The sequence below is a fragment of the Piliocolobus tephrosceles genome, chromosome 15 (genome assembly GCF_002776525.5).
Source record: "Piliocolobus tephrosceles isolate RC106 chromosome 15, ASM277652v3, whole genome shotgun sequence".
In the NCBI taxonomy this organism is placed as follows: Eukaryota; Metazoa; Chordata; class Mammalia; order Primates; family Cercopithecidae; genus Piliocolobus; species Piliocolobus tephrosceles.
The window spans coordinates 25362470-25377390 of NC_045448.1; the positions used below are offsets into that span (position 1 = coordinate 25362470).

At 57.4% G+C, this 14921-nt stretch overlaps 1 protein-coding gene across 2 annotated transcripts in view; it reads right to left on the reverse strand.

The window, feature by feature from the left end:
* The window catches only part of DNMT3A (DNA methyltransferase 3 alpha), a 109074-nt gene extending 94216 nt beyond the window's left edge, over positions 1-14858 (reverse strand). For both annotated transcript variants that reach the window (XR_002735240.1, XM_023229913.2), the window contains exon 1: positions 14715-14858. The gene's annotated coding sequence lies outside the window, so the exon portion shown is untranslated. The remainder of the gene's footprint in view (positions 1-14714) is intronic.
* Positions 14859-14921: the final 63 nt, after the last annotated feature.

Below are 14921 nucleotides of genomic sequence, written 5' to 3' on the forward strand. Positions count from 1 at the left end.
GGGCTATTCTCATAGCTATTATTTTTGTATTCTTTGGAGTTATTTTTACTTCTTCCTAGCCAATTCCTCATTATTCTAATCCAATTAGAGTTAATAATTCGTTATGTGAAACTTTCCTTGTTCCAATCACCATGTAGTTTCTGTCCTCTGAATGGACCCTGACGGATACAGTCACCCACGGCCCCAAAGGGCCTTTTTCCTCCCTCATTTCAACATCCTGGCCAGCTAATCATTCCCTGCTTCAAGCACTCACTCAACAGCCATTTCTTGAGTGCTATTGTGGAGCTGGGCCCTGGAGTGAAAGGAGACCCTGCTTCTGGAGCTCATCAGCAACTGCCTTCTCTGTGTTCTCTCCCAGCTGTGACTCCATGTGGCTCCTTGCTCCTGGGTCTCCAGCCTCAGATTCTGCAGCTCTGTCTCTGGGGCTGGCTGGGAGTCTTGATCCCACTTCTGCACGGTGGGCGCTCCTCAAACGTCATGTTCTACTTTCAGCTTTTCTCTAAATGTTCTTCCTCTAAGACACCTGGGCATAAGTAACACAGACCTCCTTCTGCAAGGGGCTCCATCTCTATTTATTTTCATCCCAAATGGATGATTTGCAGTTGTCTAAAATCCTACTCTTCCAGAACATGCTTCCTTCAGAGCTGGCTCTATTTTCTGGCTTTTCCCTCTATGTGGAAGTAACACTCCCCTCCCTTCAGCTGCCTAAGCCCCAAACCCTGGAGAAAACAGGTCCCACCTTTCCCCTGGGTCCTCACATCCAGCAGGTACCTGGTCCTTGGGCTTCTCTCAACCCCCTATTCCCTCCAGGCCCTTTGTACCTCTTGTGTCTGTGGCACAATAACCTGGTAGATCCCCTGTAGCGCGTCCACCTACCTCTGGCATCTCTACCTCCCACCCCACCCTCTCAGCAAAGATTGCCCACACATGGCTCCCTCTATGAAAACCTATGATGCCTGATGAAAATTTTAAACAATTGATTGTGAATGTACTAAAACCATCGAACTATACACTTATATGGGTGAATTGTACGGAAGGTGAATTATATCTTCAAACTATTATTTTAAAAAATCCTGTGATGCCAAAGATTTTCACACATGGTAAAATATACGCTCTGGCTTGGTCTCACGAGGGCTGGCTACAATGCAGCCTCCGCCCACTGCTCTGGCCATGCCCCCACCTCTCCCAGCTGCATCATTCCAGGCCCGGCTGCTGTCCCGGAATGACACCCCTGGCTCCCACCCTCTCCCTCAGGGCCCACTCAGCTCCTCTCTCCCGTCCTTCAACCCAACATCTCTCCTGCCCCACACACCGTCTCCTTCTCCTCCACCACCCACCCAGGGGGCACTGGGTGTTCCATGCATATACAGATGTGTCTGATTTCCCAAAGAGACGAGGTCAAAGTTCATGCCTTGCCTCTTGCTGCCCATCGTCCCCCCACAGCTTGTCCCCCACAACCCCATTCCGGGTGACCCTGGAGGCAGAGAGGACTGTGTGAAGTCACTCCCAGGCAGCTGCAACATCCCCAGCACAGTGCTGCGGTGCCTAGAGCGACCCCCCACAATCCCCATTCTAGGGGTCGCTTGGCAGAGCCCCCAAGGCACTGCGTCAGTGGAAAGGCCATTTGCAGGAGCTCCGAGGGCAGAAACATACACCTGCCATGGGTCTGCAGGCTCACCTGCCCCAGATCCCCAAGGTGAAGGGGGTGGTGAGGGCCTAGGCTATCAGTGAACCACAGGAAACAGGGGGGCTGAGTCCTTGTTTAGCCCGTGACCACCCACTCCCCACACTGCCCAACCCCACTTCCTAGACCAGCTCCCTCTCAGGTCAAAACCAGGAGGACCCCACAAGGGTCTTCAGGGCCTGGGAGCGGCTGTTGGGGCTCAGCCCCCACCCCCATACACTTCAGCAGGAAGGAGCTCGCTGCTCTCAGACTTCCCACAGGGCCGCCTTTCTCCTCCTCTGTCCCAACAAAAACAAACCATTTGTGGAGGGGGCCGAGGGAGGGAGAAGAGCCCAGGGTTCCAAGCAGCACATCTCAGAACCACAGGGCCCTGCCTCCAGCAGTCCCCGCCTCAAACCCTGGCTCTGTCACTCGGAGATTCGGGCCTCAGTTTCCCAAGTTGTAAAGCGGGGTGAGAAACAGTCCCTACTTCATAAGTCTATTTTAAGATAGGAGGGAATCTGAGTCGAGTGTTTAACACAGGGCCTGGCACATGGCAGGCACTCAATAAATGTTCATTTAAAAAGCATTATGTGCTTGATCAGAAAGAAAGGCAAGCCACATGTTCTTAGGAAACCTAGACTCTGGCCTCAGACCACGCCCCGGAGTGGCTTGTGCTCCTCCTAGAAACGGCTGCTGTGCCAGGGTCACCCTCCCAGCTAATGCCCCTAAGTCTCCAGCCCAGGCCCCTTGCCACTAGAATGGGGAATGTATTTACTAGAGAATTTCAACCTGCCACTGTGGCCTCAGGAATCTCTCCCAGTCAGGCAGACCACACACGCGCGCGCGCGCACACACACACGGACAGACACAGACAGCCACACAGATACAAACACACAGACATAGAGGCACACACAGAGACACACCTAGACACATGCAGAGATGACCCAGGTGCGCACTCGCACACACGCGCCCAGCGCCCCTTGTGCTGCACACGCCGGGGTACCTGGAGCCAGAGGATCCTGGGCGGGCCTCCCGACACAGGCACATGCGTTGCACATTTCACCTACTGTATGGGCCAAAGAGGCATTTGGAAACCAGCTTGGGAACCTCATAACCATTCATAACATTGTTCTGAGAGAAAACACAAAACATTGCCCTATAAACAAACATTTGCAATAGAATTCCTCCAAAAGCTTGGAATTGCCTGTACTAGAAAACTAACAGAGCAAGAAGAGAAAAACCACATAAACTTGGTTTGCCTCTGCAAAATTAATACCAATTACAAAAACATTTATGTGAACTGCTTACCATTTACACCTAATTACCATGCAGCACAATTATGCATATCATTAAGGGTATGCCAGATTAATTATGCTGTACATTTCATTTGATTACACCGCCACACCCTGAGTTCATGTATGCCCCACTTCCAGGGGGCCAGTCCTGCAGCATGGCTGCTTGCACAGGTCTGCACAAACCAGAGAAACGTGGATTTCCACACTCAGATGGACCGCAGCCCCCACCCCACCCCCAGCCAGAGACAGCCCGATTCCTGCCCGGCCTTCTTGGCAACATCAACAAGAGCCCCGCTGCAAAGCCATCTTCCCACCAGATCCTCCAGAAAGCAGAGATGCTTCAAAGATCTCCCCAGGGGTGTGGCTGCATGTCACAGGGCCACCATACAGCCCAAGGGCCGTCATGTGTGGCCCTCACAGAGGAAGCGGCCCTCTCGGCCATCTCCTGAGGTCTGGCTCTGAAAGCAGGGCAGCCTAGCCCATGTCCAGGCCAAGTCCCTCCCAAGCTCATCTCCCAGACCCACCAGGGCTGTGTGCCCCTATCCCCTGGCACACTGAGCCAGCTACAGGGCAAGGTCCCAGCTGTGGTCCCACTGGGTCCTGCAACTTCCCCCCTGCCCCCATGCCCTGTGCTCTCCTGGACAGCTCTGCACAGACCCTCCCTCCCCTTATTAAAAAGAGAACAGGAACTGACCCCCAGTAACTCCCATTTAGCTCAGTAGATGCTCTTCAAATACACTGGGTGAACCAGGTTTGCAGGGAATAATTGGGAACGAGAGAGTCAATAGAACATGATGAATGGACCTTCCCAGGAAGGGGGAACTCAAAACTGATGGAGGGGACAGGAGGAAACAGGCTTCTTGGGAGGCAAAGAACCAAAGGAAGTGCAGAAGCGAGGGAGGGAAGGAAAAAATATCCAGGTTTAGTCCAAGAAGCAATGCTCAAAACAAACAAGAACACCAGCCTGTGAAGTTATGTCCATTTTACAGATGGTAAAACTGAGCCTAAGAAAGGTTGAGTCCTCTTCCAACGACACGCAGCAAGGAGGTGGCAGGGCTGAGGCAAAACCACCATCTGTCCAGCCCTCAGCCTGGTGGCCCCGGCATGATGCCACACTGCTCCTGGCCTCTATCTAAATTCAATGATGCTGACAGGGCTCACAACATTTGTCGAGAAATTCTTTGGAAATAGCCTTCCACATTATCCTTCACATAACACACATAAGCCTCCTTTCTATTTTAGAGGAACAGTTTTTGCTTCTTTTCTGTTTGCTTTCCAAAAATGCTGTCCCCAGCTTGTTCCTCCAATCTCTCTCCACAGACCTGCCTCTGAATGGAGAGTGATGGGAAGGCCGGACAGCTTGATATCAACTTCCAGCCCACCCAAAGATACTCAGAGGGTGATGAGACTCACCGCAGGTCCTGGGTGGAGGGCCAGCGTCTAGGTCTTGCAGCTCATCTTTTAGGGAAATCACTGAGAAGCAGAGGCCCTAACTCATCAGCATTCCCAATGCATGGGTGCAAGCACCTTCCTCAAAATCTTCCTTCAAAAATCTGCAGGGGTCCCAACAGTTATGGACCAAAATGTACCTGCCTTTCTCATCCATCACACCAGGCACCCCCCCACCAGGCCTTATGACTCAGGCTCCAGCCTCCTTCTGCAAGCCTGGCCTGGCTCAGGCTCCCCCTGGGGAAATCCCACCCGCCCTCAAGCCCCAGCTCCATGTGGGAGGCACCTCCTGCTCTCTCCAACTCCCCCCAACCTGTGCCCCCTCCATGAAGGGTATCCCCACCCACACGGTTGGCGGAGCTAGAAACCAGACGGCCACCCCAACTCCCCTCATTTCTTTTATCCCAACTGTTCCTACTGACTGCACTTCCTAAATGTCACACCACGCACGCCCTGTCCAGGCCCACATTGCTGCCCTGGACTTCTGTGCCAGCCTTCCACCTGGGCTCCCTGCCCCTAAACCCTATTGCTCGAGCTCTCCTCCTCGATGCCCTAGAATTATCCTTCTCAAATACAAATACCAAGCCCGACGTCCGTGGATGGATAACATCCCGCCTTCCATGGTCCTCCAGCCCAGGCCCCTGGCCTCATACCCCATCATTCCCTATACTGCAGCTACTACATAGGGCCAAAAAGTGCTGCTGTCCACCAAGCTGACTGCTCCCTCCCCTTCGAGACTCAGCTGAAGCGTCACCTCCTTTAGAAAGCCCTTCTAGATCTTCTCTCCCCCTGAATCCAACTTCCTTCTCTGAGCCCCAGTAATGCCTGGACATGGTGTGCCAGGGGTCCTTCCGCCCTGCCAGACCCCCACCTAAGTTGCAGTCTCCTTGAGATGAGCGTGAGCCCTTTCATCTAAGCAGCCTGTGTCTGGCACACAGTGGGTCTCTCTTGGATGAACAGATGAACATCATTTGTGGATCTGAAGCAGGGACCTCTGGAGAGAAAACTCAAGCGCTGCCAGGCCTGCCAATGTGGGGGCAGCATCTCACCACGCCGGGCCCTGGCTCCCTCCGATTCCAGCATCTCACCATGCCGGGCCCTGGCTCCCTCCGATTCCAGGCTGCTGGCAGGGTGTTGACAGAAGAAAATGCAGAGGTGACTGACTGCCCAGCCCCACTGGGCTTCCCAGCTGAGCTTCCAGTACCAGGCAGGGCCCTCAGGCCACCACCAGTTGGGCTGGGAACCATCAGCCTGTGCGTGGATGGCAACAAGACCACATTGTTGCTGGTAATAAAACCATTAGGAGCCCTTGCTGCGTGCCAGCTGCCAGGCCGGGCTGTGGTCTAGACCCTCCCATGCCTCCAGGCCATGGGGTAGAGCCAGAACCCAGCAGAGGCCACTCTCTGCTTAGCTCCAACAAGACCAGTGGGCAGAGAGGAAAGGGAAAGAGGGCCCAGGCCTTGAGGGAGCTACTGGGTCCCCACACGGACGGGGACTCTGAAGAGATAAAAAAAGGTACAGGCAAATCCTGGCTTCACAGGAAGAAGTGGAGGCTCCGAAAGGCTAAGAGAAAATGGTACAACTTACTGGCAGCTGGAAAAAGGGACCTGGGTCATACAACGGAATGTAAGGAGGACAGAGGCATCTTTCTCTGTCCCTGCCACTCCCTCGCGGCCCCTGACTCCCAGCTCAGAGTCCACCGTGGGCTTGGGGGTCACTCTCAACTTGATGATCTCTTCCCCTCACCGTGAGGGGCCACGGGGAGGACAGGCAACACTTGCAGGGTCTGTTTTTTTTTTTTTCTTTTGAGACGAAGTCTCACTCTGTCGCCCAGGCTGGAGTGCAGTGGAGCGATCTCAGCTCACTGCAACCTCCACCTCCTGGGTTCAAGTGATTTTCCCGCCTCAGCCTCCAGAGTAGCTGGGATTACAGGCGCGCACCATCACACCCGGCTAATATTTGTATTTTTAGTAGAGACGGGGTTTTACAATGTTGGCCAGGCTGGTCTCAAACTCCTAACCTCAGGTGATCCGCCTGCCTTGGCCTCCCAAAGTGCTGGGATTACAGGTGTGAACCACTGCACCCGGCCACTTGCAAGGTCTTACAGAGCAGCAGGGCTTTGTGGGGAGGGTCACTCTAACCCTCAGGCAGCCCTGGAATGACCCCCATGTAAAGAAAAGCAGTTCATGCCTCCTAAGCACCTTCTCTGTGCCAGGCACAGTGCTAGCGGCTTCACAAAATATTGTATGCCATTCAGGCAACCCCTGTAAGATGAGGCTGCTATTCTTATCCCCGATTTACAGATGAAAAACCTGCAGCTCCAGGTGGTTTGCGGCCAGCAGCAACTGAGCACGAACGGGGCTGAGACGGTCCTCCAGGTCGGCCTGACTCCCCAGCGCCTTTCTTGCCCTGCACATCTGTCCCCTACCAGCCTTGGACCAAATGGCTGGTTTGTAGAGGGGCCAGTTCTGTGCTCGCCTCCAAGTCATGGGTCCTTTTATGTCTGTTCCTGCCTTATTCCAGGAGCAGGGCCAAAAAAGTGCACAGACCCTTTTCACGTCCTATTGAACAGGGGCAGCCTCAGGGGAAGGAAAGCTCCAAGAGGTACCCATGGGTGAGGTGGGGGAGGGGAAGGTGGAAGAGGGTGGTAGGTGCTGTTGCTAAGCAACCAGCCCTGAGCTTCCTGGGGTAGCAAAACGACTGCAGACGGAGGAATTGCATTTGCCCCCGCCTCACCTCTTCACCCCATCGTCTGGGTAATCACTACCTGCTCAGGGACCCCTAGATCAAAGTTGAACCCATGTGCCAAACAAGTTCCTAGACACCCCTTCTACCCCTTCGTGGGACCTCCTGAAGCCCTACTTTGTCTCCCTTGGGTGTCGTCTCCCAAGAGGCTCTCACTATGCCAGGGCTGGGTCACCTGAGCTCCATACCTGGACCAGGCCCCAGTTATACCTCCAGTTCCCCAGGAACCATTTGGGCCACAACAGCCCATTAGACTGATGCTTCTGGGGAAGACCCTCAGTGATTTGTTCTCCACCTTGGGTCAGAAATGAGTTTCAAGTCGCCATCCTATAAAGCTAACTTTGTTCCCTGTCCCTGGCGTGGGCTGGGGTGCATGCAGTCAGCGGCCTATTTTCTGCTCTCACCTAATCCCTACCAGCCTAGGCCTTTGCTCAGAGGCCTTAATATCTGCGATATTTCTCCCTGCAACCTTTCCGGAAAAGACAGGTACCTGAGTAGGCTTACCCCTTGCTGTCAGTCTCTAAACCAGCTTCTTATCCATTATAAAAAAGAGTCCATCCCTCAGCCTTAGGTGACTTAATTCTTTTTTCTACATTCTTATCCACAGGCTTTTAAAAAGTGTAGTTTTATTCTTGTTGTCATTAAGAAAGGAACACAAGTTCATTTACATTTTTTCAAAGAAAACAAAAGTGTATAAAGTTAAAAAGCAAAAACTTGTTCACAGGTTTGTGTGTATCTTTCCAGAACAACTTTTCCATGCGTGTACAAACCTATACATGTGTATATTTGTATCGATTTTAAAGAATTTCACAAAAATGAGATTAAGCTGTGAACATTTTTTTTTTTAACCACAACACTACTGCATGGGGATCTAACGCATCAGAACAGACGCGCTTACCACCTTGTTTCCAAGGCTTTTAGGGAATCTAGGTGGATTCCCCTTTACCTGTTCGTTTATTTAGTACTTCAGGAACCTATACAGGTAATCGAGCAGGCCTTCCAGAAGCCTCCTTCCAAACAGGTTCTGCTCGATGGGGTACTGGGGGAATCCCACTGGCTTGGCAGGGGCAGCAACGAACTCGCCCGTGTCTCCCAGGGTCCTCCAGGGAGTGGTGGGGGAGGGATACTCCGAAGGCCTCCTGCCCCCAGGCCACGGCCCTTCCCAAGTATTCCCTAGGACACAGCCCACACTCAACAGCTTAGTGAGCCGCAAATCTAACCCATGCCCCATAATCTCCTCTCTAAGCATCTGTTTACCTTTTCAAGGAAGGATCACTGGAACCCATGACCTAGCTGATCTATCAGATCTCGAACATCTGCACCGAGATCCCTCCCCTTTCATTACAGCAAGAAGAGCACTAGACTAGGAGTCAGGAGACCCAAGTTCCAGCTCTCTGGTTACTGGCTGTAAGAGATGGTCCTCCGTCCCCTCTGTGCACTCAGACGGGGCATCTAATAACTGGCTCAGAATTAAAAATGACCTTGACATTTGAAACAGAAGCAGAGAGGAAAGATCAATAGGGATGGTGGCGAACAGGGCTGTGACCACAGGAAAGAGAAAATAGGAACCTGGTCATATATCTAAATAAGGCTGGGCAGCCTTAAGGGTCAGAGAGGACCACAGCAGGACAGGAATAGGCAACACAGAGCCCCTGCTGAAAAAAACAAAAAATCCACTCTATACTGGGATTTAGCTAGGAAAGCCCCAGGCATCTGCACCTCCCTTACCCCCACCCCGACTGCCCACCAAGCACCCTTGCTGTCCTCCAGACAGGCTGGTGGCCTGTGATGTGATCAGCAAGGGAGATTTTGGCCCAGAAGGCCCTGCCCACCAGCTGTTCTTGCAGGGGGCTGCCAGGCACCTGCACTCATGCCTGGGGGCCTGGGCCGTCTGCAGGGCACCTCCCCTCTGGGTTGGTGGCTCGGTTCTGCCCAGTGAGTGTGTGTTCGGGGGCAGGGTCAGGCTGCAGAGACAGGAACCTGACGTCTCCACCCCCATTTCCCTGGCACTGGCAGCCCCTTGCAGGAATTTTCTGGATGCTGGGGCACCTCAGCCTGGTGGAGTAGGCAAGGGGGTCATGGAGACCTCTGCAAGGCCAGAAAAGGGACCCTTCTCCTCCTGCCACATCCTCACCATGACTGCTATCACTCGCACACAGACCAGACCTGACCCTGGCCTCCCCATTGATCGTCACAACCCCCTGGGGTCAGTGTAATTTAAACCCTGCTCTGTTGCTCTCCAAGTCTGAGCTCTTAAGCTCTGGTCTATGGAATAGAAAGAATCAGGATCCGACACCAAATGAGCTCATTTGGCCCCTTCCCCTCCCTCCCTGCTGTCCTCTCTCCACCCCCACCCCGCATTGGCCGCCACACTCAGGCAGTTCAGAGCGATTCTCCTTAGGCCACAGAGGAGTTCCGGAGCGCAGGGACCTGCTCCCCAAACCAAGGCAGGGCCTCAGCCTGGCCTCCAGCACAACCCAGGCCCCAGTCCACCTCCCGGGCACTAGAGCCACCCACAATGATGCCCTGCCCCTGAAGGCCTGGCTTCCTCCCTGAAGTCCCACTTCTGTGCTCTGAGGCGCTTCTGAGATGCCACCTCCTTCAAGGAGCCTTCCCTGATGGCCTTAGTTGGTTGTGACCTCACACTCCTTTGGGTACTTTATTTCTCCCTCTTCAGTGACCCCGGTACCACTCTGCAGTCCTTCGTTAGCTGGGCACATCCTAAACGCACCTTGTCCCCTCAAAGCCAGCACAGGGCATGGCTTACAGGAAATGCTCAGCACATCTCTGGAAAATAGAAGCGAATACAGTGGCAAAGTGCTGCTGCACTCAAGACAGGATGAGAATAACGAGCTGAAACTACAGCGGGAGGGATTTCAGGTGGAAGCAAAACAACCTGTTGACATGCGATTTGTTCAACTCAACAGATTGCTAAGTGGCGCCGAGGAGCCTCCCACCTCCCAGGATTTTGAATCAGAATCGGCACTTTCCTCATCTGACCAAGATTCTGCAAAAGACACAGGAAGGTGGATGAGGCTTCTTAGAGCACTTCCTGCAGTGCTAGTCCACGTGAGTCGCCCAAATGATGAAAACAGACACAGCTAACAGGAGGGCTCCCGCTCTGTTAAGGCTGTAACGCACATCATCTCACTCCATCCTCACAACCACCTGTAGGCAGAATCCATGCATACTCCCATGTTACAGGGGAGGAAACTGAGGCCCAGGGCATCGAGTTGTCGCCCAAGTTCCTGCCGCTGGGAGGTGTCAGAGTGCAGCTTCCTGTGGCTCAAGGGCCTCATGCTGCCTTGACACTGGCTCATGTGGAAGCAAGTCCTACCCATCCACAGGCAGTGGCACACCATGTACACGTACATCATGCACAGACACACGTACACTGAACCTCGTCTTACCCACACACTTAGCCAAGTGGAGGCAGGCTCGGACACAGACATAAATCTCAGGCTGACACTTCAGGGATCTCAGATTTGGTCATGTTTTTAGGGAAAAATCGCCAAAGAGAGAAATGATTGAAAAGAAGCCCCCAAAATTAAAGTGGAAAGGAATGTGGCACCTCTGGTAGACCATTAAAGCCCCGCTCAGGAACAGCAAAGTCCCTGCAGAAACCCAGCCTCAGGCCAGGTGGGCTTCTTATGGGCTCTCTGCTCATCTACTACTATTCAAACGGAAGTGGAAGCTATTCTCCGAGTGCTGCAGCATGGGGAATAGCACTGGGGTACATGCTCTGGCCCTACCTGCTAGAGGCCAGAGACACATTCAACTCCCAGTGGGGCATGGGTTGGGGAGGACACAAGCACCAAGTCCAGGACCCCAGGCCAGCAAGTTGGAGACAGCAGGAAGTACCCAGGGAGAGGCATGTGACCGGCACGTGAACGGCCCTGCAGGCCTCAGGCTCTGGGTAGCATGGACAACCCTGAGAAGAACTGGGCGCCACCTCCCACAAACAGTCCCGTACCCAGCACCAAGAGCTCTCAGAGCTTAAACTCCTCTTTCAGCCTGCAATTGTAAGGTTCGGGTTCTAATGCTGACATTGCAGGCCCAAAGATGGGGAGAGGGTGGTCTGTTTTAACTCACCCATTAGAGTCCTCTTTCTACCTGGATCCCAAAAAGAGAAGACTTGGGGGAGTCTGGCTCTTGCTGGGAAAGAACTTGAGTCTTTCAGGGAGGTGTGAGCCTGAGGAGTTGGCCTGTAAGCAGGCGGTGGCCACTGGGCAGCGACGCACAGCAGCAGGGGGAAGGGAGCCCGGCACTAACGCTGCCTCGCTGCCTCGGGGAGAGGACAGGACGGCAGTACACTCCCCTCATTCAGCAGACTCCCTCGGAGGCCTCATCGCTTGTCCAAGGGACCCAGGGAGGCAAGGCCCCTGTTCCCTGGAGATCACAAACTGAGAGGGGGGACGGACACATGCAGCAGCCCAGGTCAGAGGTGTAGTGTGGGGCGTCTTCCCCCGAGCGCAGGCCTGGCTCCACTTCTTCCTGCCAGTGACCCTGGACAAGGATTTTACCATTTGTCCTGTCTTCCTAGCTTTTTGAGAACCACTGGCAGAGGTGGGTGTGAAAGCGATAGTAAAACATCCATAAGGGACTGAGGAGCTTACTGTGAATTGGACTCGAAAAGGAAACCTCAGAAATTATCCACACACAGGGATTTATACACAAACCTACAGAATACACACGTGCTGAGGCTTAAAGGAGGTTGTACTTTTTACACCCTCTGCAGAGTCGGACGTGACCAACTCGTCTCTTGCAGGGACCCTCCTCACACTGCCTCTCCTTCCCAAGCCCAACTCATTTGGGGGCCCTGATCTCTCTTATATCTCCTTCTCCTTGGAAGCCTTCCCCTATTACTGCCATGTGCAGAAAAACAGACCACTCTGTCCCCATTTCTGGGCCTGAAATTCCACCACTAGAATCAGAGCCATAGAATGTCAAAGCTGGAATGGACCTTCCCGCTGTAGTCCAACCCCCACCCCACAGAGGAATCCTGTCCGCAGACACCCTGACAGATGGCTGCTGGCGTCCTCTCCTAGGCTTCTCCAGGAAGGACTCAGAGGGCAGCCCTGTCCCTGTGGACCAGTCCACTCCTTGAGTCTAGAAGGAATTCACCTTTCTTTGGGTCAGTCTCCTATGGAAGGAACTGGTGCCTGGGTGGGGTAAGAGGGAAGTTTGGTCGGCCTGAATCCGCAGCTGCTTATCTGGGGAGGAGCTGCACAGAGGAGGGGGACCCACCAGGGAGGCAGGCAGGTGCCAGAGCTGCTGCACAGGCCGGCCTGGGCCGTCACCTGGAGCCAGCACATGTGCACACACAGACTCCCACCTTGACAGAGCCACCTGTCACAGCCCAAGCAGGGTCTTGGTGGAACCTGGAGGCAGAGAGGGACCATTTTGCCCCAGAAATCCAGCAGGAACTCCCCACAACCCAACTCTCCAAAGGCAGGCAGCTCAGAGAACTACCTGGTGATGGCCCCTGCCAGCCAACCAAAGAGGGTCCCCGGGATGCCTGGCCCCCCAAATTCCACAGGCCAGTCCTAACACCCAGGCAACAGCAAGGCGAATAGCTCCCCTGGCTGCAGCTGTCACATCTGCTCGGGAGGGAGGGAAGAGGCGACACTGGAGCAGCACCTGATCCCAGGATCCCTTCGTAGCCGCCCGCCCAGGAGGCTGTTCAGCCGCTGGCAGCCTAGGGTGAAACATGAAGACTGAGCAGGCCCCCTGGGATGCTGATGGCAGTCTCTGGGCACGGCAGTGAGGGGCAAGTTGGGTCACAGGGCGGACGGCGCTTCTCCCCAAGGCTTCTGTCCCCACTGGTTTGGAGCGGGGGTTGCTGCGCGGCTGTGGGGCCCGGCCCTGCCCACCCTCCCGCCTGCCGCAGGCCAGAGCTGCCCTGTTGGGTGCCAGACGCCATGTTGGGTCAAGGTGCAGCCACAGGGGGCTCCCCTCAGGAGCGTGGGGGAGGCAGCCCCTGGGAACCAGAGGGCACCGCTCCCTGCCCAGGGCGCCGACACCTCCTCAACTGGCCATGCAGCGGAGAGAGAGTGCCAGGACGGAGGGGATGAGGAGAGGGGGATAAATGACAGAGGGGCGCTGGGACGGGAGAGGGTGCCCCCAAGAAGGGAGGCTCCAGGAAAGCGAAACGCAGTTTGGCAGTCCCAGGGCCGTGGGCCCCAGCGATGAGGGGCTGGGGGAGGCCAGGGGCGGGCCCTGGACCCGCGCCAGCCCGGTCCGCGCCGAAGGGGAGGGAAGGCAGGGCGCCCTGGGGGAGGGGAGCTGGGGTGAGGGCGGGACACGGACCGCGGCCGCCTGCGGCTCCGAAGCTCGGGGTCTCCCGGGGTGCGGGGACGTGGGGCTGAAGACCCCGCTTCGCGGCCGCGGCGAGGCCTCGTCCTTCACTGTGCAGATGCGAAGCTTTCAAGGACACGTCTGCACCGGCCCGGCGGGGTGCGTGTGCGTGAGTGTGTCCGCGTGCGTGGGAGTGTGAGCGGGGGGGGGGGGGGGCGGCAGGGGCGACCCCGGGCGTCCCCCTCTGGGCCGCTCCCGGCCCCGGCCCCGCTGCTCCCACCCCCGCGTTTTCCGGCCCCCGCGGCCCGGGCCCGGGATCCTCGCCCGCCCCCGCCCCGCCCCCACATTGCGGCGCCGCCACCGCGGCCGCCCCGGCACCCACGGCCCGCGGTGGGGACAGGGAGGAGCCGGGCACGACCACCCCCCTCTGTGTCGCCGGCACCCCGCGGGGAGGTGTGCCCCCCAGGCGAGCGCTCTCCCTGGCTCCGCCGCCCCTCCCGGACCCGTCGGCGCCCCGCACCCCCAGCCACAGGTGGCCGGAGGAGGATCGCGGCGCGGCGCTCCCCGGCCCGGCCCCGCCATCACCCCTCGGCCCGCCCCCGGGGGCCTCCCGGGTCCCCCGCCCCGCGGGGCTGAGGAGGGCCGGGCGCCGGGGGGAGGGGCGGGGGGCCGGGTCGTGCCAGGCTGCCATTTTCTGCCGCCGCCGCGGAGCCTGCGCCGGGCCCGGCCCCCGCCCCCTCCCTCGCTCCCCCGGGCCGCCGCGGGGGCCGATCCTTCTGGGTCGGGGTCCGCGCCCTCCGGCGCCCTGGCCGCGGGCTCCAGGCGGGGCCGCGGGGCGGGGGCAGAGCCCGGAAGGCGGGGGCGGCCCGGCCGGGGCCCCTGCGGCAGCGCCGAGCCGGGCACCGGGGCGGAGCCGGGGGGGGGGGGGCCCCCCGCGGCATTGTATAGACTTGAACTTGAGCCCGGAGCCGGGCGGGGGCGGGGAGGGGGGTCCGCGCCGGGAGCGGGCGGGACGGGAGGGGGCGCCTGCCGAGCCCGCGGGGACATAAACAAACCCTCAAATCCCCCGCGCCGCCCCGGCCAGCCCGACCCGCCGTCCCCGCCCGCAGTCCCGGCCCCGCGGGCGCCCGGCGCCGAGTTGCGGGGGTCCGGGAGCGTGCCCCGAGCCGGGCACTGTCCGCCGCGGCGTCCCCCGCCCGGCTCCCCGGCTCCCCGCCGCCTCCGGGCCGGCCTCCCAGGCCGCCAGCAGCGGCGCTCATTACCGTGTGGCCGGTGGGGTCGGGCCGGCCCGGCTGCGCGCCCTGGTGCCGCGGCGCCGCGTCCCGGCTCGTCCTCTGCTCTCGCCGCCGCCGCCGCCCGCGCGCCCTCCCTCCCTCCCGGCCCGCCTGCCTGCCTCGCTCGCTCGCTCCCTCCCTCCGCTCGCTGTCGCGCTCCCTCTCTCCGCCTCCTCCGCCGGGTCCCCCCCTCCC